At 37.8% G+C, this 17,741-nt stretch overlaps 1 long non-coding RNA gene and 1 pseudogene across 1 annotated transcript; one reads left to right on the top strand and one right to left on the bottom strand.

The window, feature by feature from the left end:
- Positions 1-17,741, bottom strand: part of LOC127623564 (mediator of RNA polymerase II transcription subunit 23-like) — a 105,395-nt pseudogene that overhangs the window by 45,615 nt on the left and 42,039 nt on the right.
- LOC127623869 (uncharacterized) lies at positions 1,221-2,680 on the top strand. The gene is made up of 3 exons (XR_007968103.1): positions 1,221-1,291; positions 1,475-1,571; positions 1,918-2,680. It is a non-coding gene; the product is annotated as an uncharacterized LOC127623869 (long non-coding RNA).

The raw sequence follows: 17,741 nt of genomic DNA, 5'->3' as shown, positions 1-17,741 counted from the left end.
AGTTATTCCAGCAGTAATATTACCAACAACACCATTATGGATTTTACCTCAACCAAATGTAGATCTATTCTTATTGGAATCAAGACAAGATAAAGATCAGAGGATGTTGGAAGCAGAGATGACAAAAGAATATATTGGTATTAAGTATGAACAATATATAAAGGTTTTCACAGATGCATCTAAGGATCCACAGAAGGGACAGGTTGGGGTAGCGTATATCATTCCCAGATTGAAAGTGGCAAGAGGGGAAAGAGTATCAGATCATGTATCTGTGTTTACAGGAGAGCTACTAGCAATTATGATAGCACTTAATAAAATAAATGAAATGGGGCTAAGTAAAACTTTAATATGCTCAGATTCAAGTTCAGCCTTGAGGTGCCTGGAAGTTCAAAAATCAGATACTAGACAGGATATTGTTTTGGAAATCTTACAGATATTGTTCATGATGCAACAAAAAAATAAGATAGTTCAGTTTTTATGGGTTCCGGCACATACCGGAGTGTCTGGAAATGAAGAAGCAGATAAACTAGCAAAACAGTCTATGGCAAAGGAAAATATAGATATGCAAATTAGGTATAGTAAATTAGAAATCAAATCAATAATTAAACGGGGATAAATAAAAATTGGCAATCGTATTGGGATAATGAGGAAAAAGGTAGACATTTATATTTAATACAACCATTGGTAGGTAGAGGAAGGAATTCAAGTGGGAGAAGGAAGGAAGACTGTATTATTTCTAGATTAAGACTAGGACATACAGGACTTAATTCAACAATGCAAATAATAGGAAAACATCCTACAGGATTATGTGAATGGTGTGGAATCAGAGAAACAGTGGAGCATGTACTTATTAAGTGTAATAAATATTCTGAAGAAAGAAGTAAGATAATTGAAGAATTTGAGATGAAAGACAATCAACAATTAACATTAAAGATGGTTTTAAACTCAGTAGAGGGGGTAGGTTAATAATAAAGTTTTTAAGTAGAACAAATTTGATCTTTAGAATATAGATAGGCTATTAGTGTTTTTAGTATCAGTATCCCTCTCTGGAAGATGAGGGACTTTGGCTGTAGATGGAGGAGCTGAACACGCAGCAACATTGAAAGCACGAGTCCTGATTGTTCTGGGAGTTGTGATATATTGTCTCTGATCTATTACCTACAGTAGATGGCGGTAATGCTCTTTTTAAGAATGCGAACCGCCAATAAGCCCAAAGAAGAAGAAGAAGAAGAGAGCAGATGGTTGTTGCTGCTCCGGGAGACTTTAAGCTCTAAATCCAGCGAAAACTGATGTAAGAGTTGTTTAATTTGTCTATATATTATCATCATATGACTGATTTAGAGTTAAGTGACAGTTAAATGTAGTAAGAGATCTGATTATGCTCATAGTGTGTCCGACCTCGTGTTAATGACGCAATAATGGTGCGCTAGCTTAATGCTAATATTCCATGTGCATATATATATTTCTAACGAAGATTCAGAGAGAAGCCGTGTGTGTGAGATTGACGTTTTGGAACATTGTCATCTGGAATTTTCCTGTTCTCCAGATGCACATTGTATGCGAGTTCCTTGGTGAGTCAATATAGTGCATTTATTTTTCTATACCGTGTGGTTTTATACGGTCCATTCAAGGTCATATTAAGTGTGTTACACTAAAGCATTGGTTATTTAATGCAGTATTAGTAAAAGATACAGTTGAGTGTAAATTGAAAACTGTAAGTAGGTAATTTTGGTGAAATTAAATGAATGAAGAGTGATTTTGTGTTAAATAACATATCACAAGCAAGTATGCAAGAAAATGTATTTATTGCAATTTCATAAATGAATATTGTTGATGTGTTTACAAGAAGTTGTGTAAAACTGGAAGTGATTTTAATGAAACGAGATGCTAATTGATATTTTGGTCTTGTGTTTCAAGGCCAGGTTTTTTTTTTGTTTTTGTTTTTTTTGTTTTTCTTTGATGTGTTTTATTTCCATGTGAATGCTGGAACATCCGTCTGAGTGCGATCCATCCTGTGGTATTCGAGTGAACTGCAAGTCAATCCTGGAATGTGAACCGTCTCAACTCCTCTTTGGATGTCTTACAGTGGAGTTGGACTGGCGAGCCACCCAAGAACTGTCACGAACCCCTTTCCTCTGCCCCATCTCCGCTTCCTCGAGCACGCACCCATACACTCCGCGAGCGTGCTCGCTTCCCGCTCCCTCGCTCCGCCCCCTTGAGCGCGTACGCTCTTTTTCCTCCCTCGAGCACTCACGCTCCTTATGCTATTGCGAGCTCTGCTCGTAAGCTATCTCCCCCCCCTCTGGCGCACTCGCTTCCCCCAGAACATTATGACCACCTACACTCACGCGCATCCTATCCCCACACATTAGATTCACCTGTACTCGTCTCGTCACCTTCATTGTTCACACCTGCACCTTCCCCTATAAATACCCAGCACTTCCGTTTCACGGGTGTTGGTTATTGTATGTATTTAGATTCCCGTGTTTATGCCCCCGCTAGTCTCGTCTAGTTTTGCCCCTGCTAGTCTCGTCTAGTTTTGACCTCCCCACTGTTTGATTACCTGTTTAGCTTGCCAACTCTCTCGTTCCCCTGTCTTTGTTCCCGCTAGTCTCGTCTTGTCCTTCGCCCTAGTTGTTAACTGTTTTCCCCACTTATCGTTCACCTCCCTCATTAGATCTGCCCCTTGTTTATATCGTTGTTTCCCGGCTTCCGACCTTACGCCCCCTCGACTACTCTCACTGGATTTCCCTTGTTTTGTACTTTTGCCTGCACTGCTTTTAATAAACATTAAAAGCAGTTTCATCCAACATTGTGACTGTCTCATCTTGTGTGTGTGTGACCGGGTTACAAGAACGAAATCTTGTTTTCCTGTGAAAAGAGAAACCGAAACTGAATTGTTCACCTTTGAATGGTAGGACAGAACTGTGCATTTTCTAATCGTTTCATCAGGAAGATGATTCCAGAACTGAACTGAACAGTTCATGGACTGTCTGAACTGTTTGAACTGTTGAACTGAATTAATGAACTGATTGGGTAAATTGCAGAGAAATTTGATTCTGGATCATTTGAAGTGTTTTAAGTGAAGTGAGCGCAATTGTGTATTGGTTGTTTTGTTATTTTATTTCATTTGAATCTGGGTGAAATCCTATGGTGAAGATTTACAGTGAAGAAAAGAAAAGTGAATTAGAGGGTTAACTAGAAATTGATTTCACTAATTGTTCTTATTAGTGGTTTGTGAAACTAGGAATTTGAACAAAGAATTAATTCTAAAGAAGAGGAAGGGACAAAATTAATAATTCTGAATTAGTTTAACTTTTCATGCATTAAATCTCTTTGTTATATTGGTCTACATAAAATCACAATTTGTTAACTTACCTGTTGGTCTGAGTGTTCACTGCTGCTGCATCATCTCTCTCCTCGAGCGAATCTAAATCTTCTGAGCCACTGGTCCATTAGTGAGTTTGATGTAGTGAACTTGTCATTGGGTGCGGGTTCAGGTTACATGAACAACTATGAATCAGAGTGGACATCCATGATGTGTGGAGTCTCAAAAGGCTCAATTGTTGCACCATTCTGTTTAACCAGTATGTGCTCCCACAAAGCCAAATTATGAAAAAGAACCAAATTGTGTACCATAGCTGTGCAGACGATACCCAGATATATCTAGCCCTATTGCCAAATGACTACAGCCCCATAGACACTGTGCCAGTGCATTGATGAAATTAACAGTTGGATGTGCCAAAACTTCCTTCAGTTAAACAAAAACAAGACAGAGGTCATTGTATCTGGCAACAAAGGCGAAATTCCCAAGGTGAACACATACCTTGGCTCCAAGGTTATAAAGACAAAGAAACTTGGTGTCATTTTGGAGTCAGACCTCAGTTTCAGTAGTCACATGAAGCAATAATGAAATCTGTAGTTAGAATTAGATGTTTTGTATCCAGTCAAGACTTACAGAAACTTGTTCATGCATTTATCACCAGTAGGGTGAACTACCGCAATGGACTTCTCACCGGGTTTCCCAAAAAGACCATTAGACACCTGCAGATCATTCAAAATGCTGCTGCCAGGATTCTCACAGAACAAAAAAAGACTGAGCACATTACTCCAGTCCTCAGTTTTTTACACTAGCTTCCAGTTACATTTAGGATTGATTTAAAGGTACTATTACTAGTTTATAAATCAGCCTAGGACCTAAACACACTGCAGATGTGCTTGTTGATTATAAACCTCAGACCTCTCAGATCATTAGGATCATGTCAGTTAGAAATACAGAGGGTTCACTCAAAACAAGGGGAGACAGCAATTAGCTATTTTGCTACACACAGCTGGAACCAGCTTCCAGAAGAGGTCACATGTGCCCCAACAGTAGCCACATTAAAATACAGTCTGATAACACATCGGTTTAATGGTCCAATTTAATCATTTGTCATTTTTTTTATTTATTTGTATTCTTGTTTCTTGTTCTTAAATGGTTTTAAAATTAATTTTTACATTTAAATTACCATTGTGTATGAAATGTGCTATATATAAATAAATTTGCCTCGCCTAGAATTTTTATTTATTTGTTTTTTGCTTGTTTATTACATGCTACTAGTTAAAAATACCAAAAAGGGAAATGGAAAATGCACACAGAAGTCACACTTTGGTCAAAGGAGGTTAATTTTGAACTTTTAAAAAAAAAAGAAAGCGTTTGATAAAATTTTAGTTTTGCTGTGCTATCGAGAATCATGTTATCTGACTGGTTTTGGTATTGACTGCTGACGTTGTGGTGTCATGACAAAATCTTGAGTACATACAGCTGTCACTGTGTTATAAAAATAAACCTTCAGCCAGTAAAATAAGCTTCAGTTTGAAGAGTTTGAGCCAATATTCACAAGGTCAAGTAAAAATATTGCAGAGCAATGAAGTGAGATGTGTGCTGTGCCAAGCCGTCAGTCACAGTGAAACTGGACAGGAAGAGGACAGTGCGTGTGCTTTATGAAGACACCTACAACTGCAGGACACACTGAAAGACATGAGGACAGAGCTCACCAGACAGTCTGTCCAGGGTCACAGTGTTGTACTTCCACACCATGTCATTCAGAATCTTGATACATTTATTCAGCTGCTGCCCGCCTGCTGACGTAGAGAACTCGTACACCAGGAAGTCGGCAAACGTCCACACATGGGCCACCAAAGCACGTGCTCCGATGCGCTCCAGAATCCTGCCAGACAAGACAGAGGGGAAGAAAAAAGCGAACAATTAATCATTTTAGCATGGAGCTGGAAACGTTTCTAAGGATGTTGTCACATTAGAGCGTTTTGTGTGAAGTTTGGTTTGTTCGGATGGTATGAAACTTTATCAAGTCAATTCAGCTTGTCATACTTTCATACTTTTAATCTGTAACTGTATTTTTACTATGTGAAATGGTGAGAAACTATGTGAGGGCACTCAGTGGTGTTGAAGAAGTCTGGACTCTGAATGGCGGCACCAGGTTTGAACACTTCCGTAAAAAACAAGAATGTTTTTATTGAGGACGGTTCTGCTCATTCTGCTGAAGGATGCTTATCTGATCTCAACTCACTTCAGTTTTTTTCTTTACTGTGAGCGCCAGTGTTGAAACTAGCGGTCAACCGATATGAGTTTCTTCTTCAATGGCCAATACCAATGCCGATATCAGGTATCACATTATACCTGCTACCAAATTAAAATCCAAATGGGAGATAGAAACTTTATTAATAAAAAGGTCTGAATCCACATTTAAGTTCAGGACAGGTACAATGTGAATGCAAAGGGAACTGGCCTCTTTTTCACTTTTAGGTCAACTGAAAGAGGTTTAAGTTTGGTTCTTTTAAAGTGAACTCATGTGTGAATACCCCTGAACTTAAAGTGATGGTTCACCCAAAAATGAAAATTCTGTCATCATTCTGTCCTACAAAACCTGTAGGACATCCTTACTATAATTATCATAGGATTTTTTCACGTTATTAATGTCCTGACTATAAACTGTGATCAGTCGAATGCCCCTTTGGTGAATTTCAGCAAGGAAGAAGTCACTGCTCCAAAACCACCATAAAAAAGCCTCACTACAGTTTGCAAGTGCACACGGGGACAAAGATCTTACTTTTTGGAGAACTTTCCTCTGGTCTCATGAAACAAAAATGTAACTGTTCGGCCATAATGACCATCATTACGTTTGGAGGTATAAGGGTGAGGCTTGCAAGCCAAAGAACAGCATCCCAACCGTGAAGAATGGGGGTGCAGTATCATATTGTGGGGGTGTTTTGCTGCAGGAGGGACTGGTTCACTTCACAAAATAAATGACATCATGAGGAAGGAAAATGATGTGGATATATTGAAGCAACATCTCAAGACATCAGACAGGAAGTTGAAGCTCTTCACAAATGGGTCTTCAAATGAACAATGACCTCAAGCATACCTCCAAAGTTGTGGCTAAATTATTTAAGGTCATCAAAGTCAAGGTATTGGAGTGGCATCACAAAGACCTGACCTCAATCTGATAGAACATTTGTGGGCAGAACTGAAAAGCGTGTGAGCAGGGAGAACTGACCTGAGACAGGGAATGTTTTCTACGATTAAATGTCAGGAATTGTGAAAAACTGAGTTTAAAGGGCACCTATTATGGAATTTTGAAAATGACCTTTCATGTAGTGTGTAACATAGATTTAAGTGAACAAAAACATCCTGCAAAGTTTTATATATGAAAGTTCACCGTAAAAAAAGTTATTGTCTCTCAAAAGTAGGAGTCGACTCTGAGTCAGTGTAATGAATCGTTTATCCAATGAGTCATTTTCCTTTTCGTTGTGACGTCAAGACGAAAAATTATCAAATTGGCCGCGCCCACTCACTGCGCGCGCAGACACCAGAGAAAACTTGACAACAAGACGCTGTGTTCTGAAGTGCGTATCAAAAGCGACCTTTTTTTCACTGCCCAGGGACGAGCATGTGAAGAATCAGTGGCTAGAGTTTATATTTACAACTATACCACACAAGTATAGCCCGAACCTTGTGCTGCGTTCGCCTCATTTTAATGACGATTGCTTTACGAACATGAATGCTTTCAAGTGTGGATTCGCAAGCCAGTTGATACTGAAGGAAGGTTCAGTACCAAGTTTATTTGGATCAGCTTCCTCCTCCGAATCACAACCTGTAAGTATTCTAGGTCTCCAATGTCAATGTTTTTGAAATATGTGAAATGTTTGTCGATGTTATTGGAGTTGTCATAAAGAATAGAGCAATAACTTGTAGTAATGCAGTGCTTTATTTTTTTACTACAAAGAGGTGATGGGCATTCCGTTTCCGACAATCTCTGCACAGAGTATACCAATCACAACTGACTGGGTCATCTGACCAATCACCGCAGATTAGCGTCACGCAAAGGAGGGGTTTGGAAAAATGAGTCGTTGAACGAATCGTTTGGGAGTCGGTGAGCAAATCGGGTAAACATAAATGCATATTATAAGACAACAAAAGTGTTTTTTGTCATTGCATGCATGTAAAACTGTTGTTGGGGACTCCCAAAACTATATTAGGAACATTTTAAATGCCATAATAGGTGCCCTTTAAATGTATTTGGCTAAAGTGTATGTAAACCTCTGACTTTAACTGTATTTGTTATATACCTGAAGGGCTTTTTAATCTGAAATCATTCACATCTCAAGCAACTATAACAGTGATCAATATATCATACAACTTGAGATCAAAAGACCACTCGGCCAACACACTGTAAAAGATTTCACAGTTATTTGTATAATTATGTGTACTCCATTTTTGTTGATTCAGCATTTATTTTAGTTTTTTGTGTGTGGTTATTTCTTTTGGAAAACAAAAATGTAGCAAATGTTCAGTGGGAATCATTAATGAAAATGTTGGCTTGATCCAAGATGGCGGCGCGGTAGCACGCAGCGGCCACTCCGGATCCACAATGGTGCTATTTTTGTTAAAAAAGCCCGACTTTTGCAACACATGGACATCGGAGCAACCAGTGTTCGTGTCTACCATCGCCAGACACTACTGAAATATAAGACTCATGCAAAAACCAAGCTGCATGATGACCTGCAGGAGGCGCTACGCGTACTCGGCTTGCCGCGGAGACCAGGCCTCCAGCCCTCGGCGTCGCCTGATGCCGGTGGCCGGGGGAGAGGACGTCGTAAGCGGTGTGCGAAAGCAGAAGCGCGGAAAGAGGGCGGGGTCCATGCTAGGCTAAAAACAAACCCTAGCCGGCCGGCTCTCCCGTCTATCCTGCTCTCAAATGTTTGCTCCCTGGACAATAAACTGGACTATATCCAACTCCAGCAGGCTACGCAGCGTGAGTTTAGAGACTGCTGCGTCTTTGTTTTCACGGAGACGTGGCTCAGCGACAGAGTTCGGATGCCGCCATTCAGCTAGACGGGCTCGCCTAGTTTCGTGCCGACAGAAATACAGCTCTCTGCGGTAAGACTCGCAGTGGTGGCTTGTGTGTTTACATCAACACGAATGGTGCAAGAACTCTATGCTAGTCTCTAGTTACTGTTCATCGCTGTTGGAGCTTGTGACTGTTAGATGCAGACCTTTTTATCTACCACGGGAATTCACCACTGTTTGCATAACCGGAGTTTACATTCCCCAGCGCTAACGCTAAGGAAGCGCTCTGTGAACTGTATGGGGCTATGAGCGAACTGCAGAGCGCTCACCCCGACGGACTGTTTATTGTCGCCGGAGATTTCAACCATGCAAATCTCAAGACAGTGCTCCCTAAATTCCATCAGTATGTGGACTTTGCAACGAGAGGCTGACGCAGCTTGATCTTGTTTACACAAACATCCCAGGCGCGTGCCGGGTGAGCCCCGCCCCCACCTCGGCTACTCAGACCACATCTCTGTTATGTTAATTCCAGCATACAGACCGCTAGTCAGGCGCACAAAACCGCTTCAGAAGCAGGTGAAAACCTGGCCAGCAGGAGCCATCTCTGCTCTTCAGGACTGTTTTGAGTGTACTGACTGGCACATGTTCAGGAGGCTGCAACATATGGCGATTCTACCAACTTGGAGGAATACACAGCATCAGTGACCAGCTACATCAGCAAGTGCATTGATGATGTCACTTTCTCCAAGACCATCACCACACGCTCCAACCAGAAGCCGTGGATGACTGCGGAGGTGCGCACGCTGCTGAGGTCCGAGACTCCGCCTTCAGAGCAGGCGATAAGGCAGCCCTAAGAACAGCTAGGGCCAAACTGTCACGGGCAATCAGAGAGGCAAAGCGCGCTGCGCCCAGAGAATCCACAGTCACTTCCAGGACAGCGGTGACACGCGGCGCATGTGGCAGGGCATCCAGGCCATCACCAACTACAGGACAACATCAGTTGCCTGTGACAAAGATGCCTCCCTTCCAGATGCGCTGAGCGACTTCTACGCTCGGTTTGAAGTGCAGAACGGCGTGATGGCGAGGAAGTCCACCCCTCCTCCCAACGACCAGGTGCTCTGTCTTACCATGGCAGATGTGAGGAAAACTCTACGTAGAGTCAACCCACGGAAGGCTGCTGGACCAGACAACATTCCTGGCAGAGTGCTCAGAGGATGTGCAGACCAGCTAGCAGATGTTCTTACCGACATCTTCAACATCTCTCTGAGCAGCGCCGTTGTTCCAACGTGCTTCAAGGCCACCACCATCATCCCCATGCCAAAGAAGTCTTCAGTGTCCTGCCTCAACGACTACCGTCCCGTCGCACTTACACCCATCATCATGAAGTGCTTCGAGAGGCTCGTCATGAGGCAGATTAAGACCCAGCTGCCCCCTCACTAGACCCACTGCAGTTTGCGTGATCGTTCAAACCGTTCAACGGGCGATGCCATCACCACAACCCTCCATCTGGCCCTCACCCACCTAGACAATAAGGACTCATACGTTCGAATGCTGTTCGTAGATTTCAGCTCAGCATTCAACACAATCATTCCCCAGCACCTGATTGGAAAGCTGAACCTGCTGGGCCTGGACACCTCCCTCTGCAACTGGATCCTGGACTTCCTGACTGGGAGACCTCAGTCAGTCCGGATCGGGAACAGCATCTCCACCACCACCACACTGAGCACTGGGGCCCCCAGGGCTGTGTGCTCAGTCCACTGCTGTTCACTCTGCTGACTCACGACTGTGCAGCAATGCACAGCTCGAATCACATCATCAAGTTCGCCGATGACACGACCGTGGTGGGTCTCATCAGCAAGAACAACGAGTCAGCATACAGAGAGGAGGTGCAGCGGCTGACTGAACTGGTGTAGAGCCAACAACCTGTCCCTGAATGTCGACAAAACAAAAGAGATGGTTGTTGACTTTAGGAGAGCACAAGGTGAACACACTCCGCTGAACATCGACGGCTCCTCTGTGGAGATCGTCAAGAGCACCAAATTTCTTGGTGTTCACCTGGTGGAGAACCTCACCTGGTCCCTCAACACCAGCTCTATCACCAAGAAAGCCCAGCAGCGTCTCTACTTTCTTCGAAGGCTGAGGAAAGCACATCTCCCAACCCCCATCCTCACTACATTCTATAGAGGGACTATTGAGAGCATCCTGAGCAGCTGCATCACTGCCTGGTTTGGTACTTGCACCGTTTTGGACCGCAAAGCCCTGCAGAGGATAGTGAGGACAGCTGAGAAGATCATTGGGGTCTCTCTTCCCTCCATCAAAGACATTTACAAAAAACACTGTATCCATAAAGCAACCAGCATTGTGGACTGACCCCACACACCCCTCACACAAACTCTTTACCCTCCTCCCGTCTGGCAAGAGGTACCGAAGCATTCGGGCCCTCACGGCCAGACTGTGTAACAGCTTCTTCCCCAAGCCATCAGACTCCTCAATACTCAGAGACTGGTTTGACACACACGTGTCCTGAGTTGCACTTTAATTACTGTCACTTTATAACTGTCTGCTACCTCAATAACTGCTATGTGCATAGAACATTATCTCATAATATGTTATGTTTACATTTTTAGAAACTGTCATCTTTTTGCACTACTGAGTACTGGTCGGCGCTGCACTGTCTATTGTCCTGTTCATTGTCAGTAATTTGTTGTACTGTCCTGTACTTTTTGCACATGTTTGCACGTGCACTTTATATAGGTATATATAGGTAGTTTATATAGGTATTTTATTTCGTTGTGTAGTCTCATGTGGTCCTATGTTGGTCCTTTGTTGTTTTTATGTAGCACCATGGTCCTGGAGGAACGTTGTCTCATTTTGCTGTGTACTGTACTAACTGTATATGGTTGAAACGACAATAAAAACCACTTGACTTGACTTGACTTCTTCAAACCACAGTGAAGAATTTTAAACTCATTTATAAATTGATGCAAATATTTTCATTACAAATTGAGTAAAATTTAGTTGTGTAGAAGGTGTTTGTTTCCCCCATTAAGAAAAATGTGCATTTACTTCGTGCCTGACTGATGAGAAGAATTACACAGTTCACAGTCCAGATGCACTGTAAAAATTCCAAACAGCTTCAGGTCATGTAGATCACAAAGTATGAGGGAATTATAATGCAAAAATACAAAGTAATAAATACAGAAACAATCTCACTCTGGAATAAGTGGAGCCGGAGCTCTTTAAAGGAAACACCTTGGTGTTAAATCTTTAATGCAGTTATACTTCATGCGTTATAGCTTTACTAAAGTTCAGATAATATGGAAGCAGATCATGTAAATAACTACGAAGTCTGAAACTGGCATTTTTCTGTGCGGTCATCGTCTCTTATATGAGTCGTGTGAATGTCCCGATCTATGTGGGAGAGATTGAAACTGCACCGGCTGATGCACACTCTTTCACGCTTAATGCAGCTAGACTATAACATGATTACTCGTGACTTATTGAATCATAATATATGTGTCACTGTGCATTTCTTATCATGAAGACAATTGGCAATACACAGCTTTATTAATATGAGACAGATAGTTTTTTTGTGAGTTAAAGATGGACTGAAGTGAACAGAAAGGTTACAGTCTTCACCCCATTATTCACTGCAACAAAATATGTTTTTGATTTGGCTTTTTTCAATATAAATATCTAAAACTCATTTAAAACAACGTACATTTACTTTAGCAGCTATACTGCAGAAGAAAACGTTTAGAATGTTGAATATAATATTAAATATACAGGTATTTTAAAATATCTATAAATCCTTTAAAAAAGATGCATTCACCTGAGAAGCAGCATATATGATATTCAGACTTGCTTTTAGAGAATAGATCTTGAATAGAAGTATATTTTGTCTTTACCGCTCTCGTAGAAGTATAACCAAGTGAAAAAATACACTTCTGTACACAAAATACACTTCTGTACACAAAATACACTTCTAAACAAAATACACTTCTAAACAAAATACACTTCTGTACACAAAATACACAAAATACACTTCTGTACACAAAATACACTTCTGTACACAAAATACACTTCTATATACAAAATACACAAAATACACTTCTGTACACAAAATACACTTCTGTACACAAAATACACAAAATACACTTCTGTACACAAAATACACTTCTGTACACAAAATACACTTCTATATACAAAATACACTTCTGTACACAAAATACACTTTTATATACAAAATACACAAAATACACTTCTGTACACAAAATACACTTCTATATACAAAATACACAAAATACACTTCTGTACACAAAATACACTTCTATATACAAAATACACTTCTGTACACAAAATACACTTCTATATACAAAATACACAAAATACACTTCTGTACACAAAATACACTTCTGTACACAAAATACCCTTCTGTACACAAAATACACTTCTATACACAAAATACACTTCTGTACACAAAATACCCTTCTGTACACAAAATACACTTCTGTACACAAAATACACTTCTGTACACAAAATACACAAAATACACTTCTATATACAAAATACACAAAATACACTTCTGTACACAAAATACACTTCTGAACACAAAATACACAAAATACACTTCTGTACACAAAATACACTTCTATATACAAAATATACTTCTATATACAAAATACACTTCTGTACACAAAATACACTTCTGTACACAAAATACACTTCTATATACAAAATACACAAAATACACTTCTGTACACAAAATACACTTCTATATACAAAATACACAAAATACACTTCTGTACACAAAATACACTTCTGTACACAAAATACAGAAAATACACTTCTGTACACAAAATACACTTCTGTACAAAAAAACTTCTGTACACAAAATACACTTCTGTACATAAAATACACAAATTACACTTCTGTACAAAAAATACACTTCTGTACACAAAATACACTTCTATATACAAAATACACAAAATAAACTTCTGTACACAAAATACACTTCTGTACACAAAATACACTTCTATATACAAAATACACAAAATACACTTCTGTACACAAAATACACTTCTATACACAAAATACAGAAAATACACTTCTGTACACAAAATACACTTCTATATACAAAATATACTTCTATATACAAAATACACTTCTGTACACAAAATACACTTCTGTACACAAAATACACATCTATATACAAAATACACAAAATACACTTCTGTACACAAAATACACTTCTATATACAAAATACACAAAATACACTTCTGTACACAAAATACACTTCTGTACACAAAATACACTTCTATACACAAAATACACTTCTGTACACAAAATACACTTCTGTACAAAAAAACTTCTGTACACAAAATACACTTCTGTACATAAAATACACAAATTACACTTCTGTACACAAAATACACTTCTGTACACAAAATACACTTCTATATACAAAATACACAAAATACACTTCTGTACACAAAATACACAAAATACACTTCTGTACACAAAATACACTTCTGTACACAAAATACACAAAATACACTTCTATATACAAAATACAGAAAATACACTTCTGTACACAAAATACACTTCTGTACACAAAATACACTTCTATACACAAAATACAGAAAATACACTTCTGTACACAAAATACACTTCTGTACACAAAATACACTTCTATATACAAAATATACTTCTATATACAAAATACACTTCTGTACACAAAATACACTTCTGTACACAAAATACACAAAATACACTTCTGTACACAAAATACACTTCTATATACAAAATACACAAAATACACTTCTGTACACAAAATACACTTCTGTACACAAAATACACTTCTATACACAAAATACAGAAAATACACTTCTGTACACAAAATACACTTCTGTACACAAAATACACTTCTATATACAAAATACACAAAATACACTTCTGTACACAAAATACACAAAATACACTTCTATATACAAAATACACAAAATACACTTCTGTACACAAAATACACTTCTATACACAAAATACAGAAAATACACTTCTGTACACAAAATACACTTCTATATACAAAATATACTTCTATATACAAAATACACTTCTGTACACAAAATACACTTCTGTACACAAAATACACATCTATATACAAAATACACAAAATACACTTCTGTACACAAAATACACTTCTATATACAAAATACACAAAATACACTTCTGTACACAAAATACACTTCTGTACACAAAATACACTTCTATACACAAAATACAGAAAATACACTTCTGTACACAAAATACACTTCTGTACACAAAATACACTTCTATACACAAAATACACTTCTGTACAAAAAAACTTCTGTACACAAAATACACTTCTGTACATAAAATACACAAATTACACTTCTGTACACAAAATACACTTCTATATACAAAATACACAAAATACACTTCTGTACACAAAATACACAAAATACACTTCTGTACACAAAATACACTTCTGTACACAAAATACACTTCTATATACAAAATACACAAAATACACTTCTGTACACAAAATACACTTCTATACACAAAATACAGAAAATACACTTCTGTACACAAAATACACTTCTATATACAAAATATACTTCTATATACAAAATACACTTCTGTACACAAAATACACTTCTATATACAAAATACACAAAATACACTTCTGTACACAAAATACACTTCTGTACACAAAATACAGAAAATACACTTCTGTACACAAAATACACTTCTGTACACAAAATACACTTCTATACACAAAATACACTTCTGTACACAAAATACACTTCTATACACAAAATACAGAAAATACACTTCTGTACACAAAATACACTTCTATATACAAAATATACTTCTATATACAAAATACACTTCTGTACACAAAATACACAAAATACACTTCTGTACACAAAATACACTTCTGTACACAAAATACACTTCTGTACACAAAATACACAAAATACACTTCTGTACACAAAATACACTTCTATATACAAAATACACAAAATACACTTCTGTACACAAAATACACTTCTATACACAAAATACAGAAAATACACTTCTGTACACAAAATACACTTCTGTACACAAAATACACTTCTATACACAAAATACACTTCTGTACAAAAAAACTTCTGTACACAAAATACACTTCTGTACATAAAATACACAAATTACACTTCTGTACACAAAATACACTTCTGTACACAAAATACACTTCTATATACAAAATACACAAAATACAATTCTGTACACAAAATACACTTCTGTACACAAAATACACAAAATACACTTCTGTACACAAAATACACTTCTGTACACAAAATACACTTCTATACACAAAATACAGAAAATACACTTCTGTACACAAAATACACTTCTGTACACAAAATACACAAAATACACTTCTGTACACAAAATACACTTCTGTACACAAAATACACTTCTATACACAAAATACACTTCTGTACACAAAATACACAAAATACACTTCTGTACACAAAATACACTTCTATACACAAAATACATAAAATACACTTCTGTACACAAAATACACAAAATACACTTCTGTACACAAAATACACTTCTATACACAACATACACTTCTATTTAAGATACATTCTCTTAAAGCAAGTCTAAATATCTTATATGTTTCTTAAGTAAATGGATCTTGTTTTAAGGATGTTTAGACGATTTTAAAATGGACAAAAAGACAAAAACACTTGATAACAAGAGGATTTTTTGCAGTGATTTTCTTTACTGAATTAAACTTAATAAAAAGTGTTTTTTCCTTTAATTCAGTGAATGTCTTTTAGAGGTATTTTTAAAAGATGATTTTGTTCTCTATTATTATTAAGTATGTTTAATACAACCATTTAAGTCAGGGCACAAGCAGAATAACCGGATAAGAGTGAATGATTAACCATTGCAATAATCACAGAATAATCGGATAAGAGTGAATGATTAACCATTGCAATAATCACAGAATAATCGGATAAAAGTGAATGATTAACCATTGCAATAATCGGATAAGAGTGAATGATTAACCATTGCAATAATCACAGAATAATCGGATAAGAGTGAACGATTAACCATTGCAATAATCACAGAATAACCGGATAAGAGTGAACGATTAACCATTGCAATAATCACAGAATAATCGGATAAGAGTGAATGATTAACCATTGCAATAATCACAGAATAACCGGATAAGAGTGAATGATTAACCATTGCAATAATCACAGAATAACCGGATAAAAGTGAATGATTAACCATTGCAATAATCACAGAATAACCGGATAAAAGTGAATGATTAACCATTGCAATAATCGGATAAGAGTGAATGATTAACCATTGCAATAATCACAGAATAACCGGATAAGAGTGAACGATTAACCATTGCAATAATCACAGAATAATCGGATAAGAGTGAATGATTAACCATTGCAATAATCACAGAATAACCGGATAAGAGTGAACGATTAACCATTGCAATAATCACAGAATAATCGGATAAAAGTGAACGATTAACCATTGCAATAATCACAGAATAACCGGATAAGAGTGAACGATTAACCATTGCAATAATCACAGAATAATCGGATAAAAGTGAACGATTAACCATTGCAATAATCACAGAATAATCGGATAAGAGTGAATGATTAACCATTGCAATAATCACAGAATAACCGGATAAGAGTGAACGATTAACCATTGCAATAATCACAGAATAACCGGATAAGAGTGAACGATTAACCATTGCAATAATCACAGAATAACCGGATAAGAGTGAACGATTAACCATTGCAATAATCACAGAATAATCGGATAAAAGTGAACGATTAACCATTGCAATAATCACAGAATAATCGGATAAGAGTGAATGATTAACCATTGCAATAATCACAGAATAATCGGATAAGAGTGAATGATTAACCATTGCAATAATCACAGAATAACCGGATAAGAGTGAACGATTAACCATTGCAATAATCACAGAATAACCGGATAAGAGTGAACGATTAACCATTGCAATAATCACAGAATAACCGGATAAGAGTGAACGATTAACCATTGCAATAATCACAGAATAACCGGATAAGAGTGAACGATTAACCATTGCAATAATCACAGAATAACCGGATAAGAGTGAACGATTAACCATTGCAATAATCACAGAATAACCGGATAAGAGTGAACGATTAACCATTGCAATAATCACAGAATAACCGGATAAGAGTGAACGATTAACCATTGCAATAATCACAGAATAACCGGATAAGAGTGAACGATTAACCATTGCAATAATCACAGAATAACTGGATAAGAGTGAACGATTAACCATTGCAA

This window comes from Xyrauchen texanus, chromosome 30 (genome assembly GCF_025860055.1).
Source record: "Xyrauchen texanus isolate HMW12.3.18 chromosome 30, RBS_HiC_50CHRs, whole genome shotgun sequence".
In the NCBI taxonomy this organism is placed as follows: Eukaryota; Metazoa; Chordata; class Actinopteri; order Cypriniformes; family Catostomidae; genus Xyrauchen; species Xyrauchen texanus.
Note: the sequence above shows the minus strand (reverse complement) of the source record. Positions and strands in the feature narration are given on the sequence as shown.